This window comes from Sardina pilchardus, chromosome 20, assembly GCF_963854185.1.
Source record: "Sardina pilchardus chromosome 20, fSarPil1.1, whole genome shotgun sequence".
NCBI classification, from domain to species: Eukaryota; Metazoa; Chordata; class Actinopteri; order Clupeiformes; family Clupeidae; genus Sardina; species Sardina pilchardus.
The window spans coordinates 27,403,923-27,405,720 of NC_085013.1; positions in this window are offsets into that span (position 1 = coordinate 27,403,923).

Here is a 1,798-nt window from a genome sequence, read left to right on the forward strand (position 1 = left end):
CTGTCACTAGAGAATAAAGTGACTAATCCTTGCACTGGTAGTTGAGAGACGAGATAATCCTTGAATAATTTTCTCCAAGTAAATTAATAGTAAATAGACTGCAGACTGTGTTTGCAGACAACCCCTATCTCCTCTCTGTACGTGTTCTGTTCTTCTGTGTGTGTGTGTGTGTGTGTGTGTGTGTGTGTGTGTGTGTGTGTGTGTGTGTGTGTGTGTGTGTGTGCACTCATTTGCCCCACAGCTGCGTGTGGATGTGTGTGTGTGTGTGTGTGTGTGTGTTGAATCTGCATACTTACAAATGCAATATCATTTGTTATCCATGTGGTCTTTACTTGTTTAATGGGCCTTCTACATTTGTTTAGCTTCAGAAACATAACTTCACCTGTTTTTGTTTTCTGTGTGTGTGTGTGTGTGTGTGTGTGTGTGTGTGCGTGTGCCATTTGCAGTATCTCTTAATTAAGTGACAATAACCTTCGGAGTCAACGATTCGATTATCAATACAGCATTAATCAGTGAGTGAGAAGCGTCTTCTTAACGAGCAAGGCTGGGATAGGGCCCGGCAGATGGGGTCCTTATAAATAATTAGCATTCGCACAGCTTCTTGCCCGCTATTAAAAACCAATTTATACACAGGCAGCCGCACGGACACCCAGTTCTGTCTCCACAAGTAATTAAAATCTGAGGTCATTAGTCAGAGACAAAATGAGTTTCTCATGCTCTTTTTTCCCTCTTTTGCTTTCTCTCCCTCTTTCTCTCTCTCTCCCTCTTTCTCTCTATCTCTCTATCTCTAGCTCCTTGGTTACCATCTTCCCCTCCTACACTCTTTCGTTTTGTGCATCTTCCACTTTTGCCCTCTCCCAACCCAGGCTCTTTCTCTGCGTCATACTCTCCTAGTGTGAGTTGTTGTTTTTTCCTCTTTCTGTATCACACTCTTTCTTTCTATCCTACGCTCTTTCTGTATCCTACTCTTTCTGTCTATCCCACACTCTTTCTGTACTGTATCACTCTTTCTGTATCAATCCTATACTCTTTCTGTATCTCACTCTTTCTGTCTATCCAACACTCTTTCTGTATCACACTTTCTGTCTATCCTACACTCTTTCTTTATTACTCTTTCTGTCTATCCTGCACTCTTTCTTTATTACTCTTTCTGTCTATCCTAATGTATCTCTCTCTCTCTCTCTCTCTCTCTCTCTCTCTCTCTCAGTAGGTTTGTACTCCTGTCTTTTTCCCTGTTCCCATCGTGTGCAGTGCCCACGTGTTCTCCTAACGCAGTCCGTGGCAAATCAGACTCTACTAATGTGGTAAAATGAGCCTGAAGTGACCACCCACCTATCCACCCACAAACCTCTCTCTTTCTCTCTCTCTCTTTCTCTCTCTCTCTCTTTCCCTTCTTCCTGCTCCCTCTCTCTTTCTCTCTATGCCATACCAAGCCTGCAAAAGGCCTTGGTGTATGTTTCAACATTCACAGTGATACTCATACATACACAGAGACACACACACACACACACACACACACACACAAATAATCTTCTGGCATAATGAGGAGAGAGGCCGGAGGTGTGCAGAAGAAGGGATGTTTTGTTTTTCGGTGGAAGATAAGATTCTCTCTCATTTCCTCCCCACTTCATCCTGAAGAGGAAACAATCTGTTTCTCTTTCATCCAGAGATGAAGAGAAGATGATAGAGAAAGAGAGAGAGCGAGAGAACAGAATGGAGGAGGAGAGGAAAGAGAGGGGGAGAGAGAGAACAGAGTGGAAGAGTAGGGGAAAGAGAGGGGGAGAGACAGAGTGGAGGA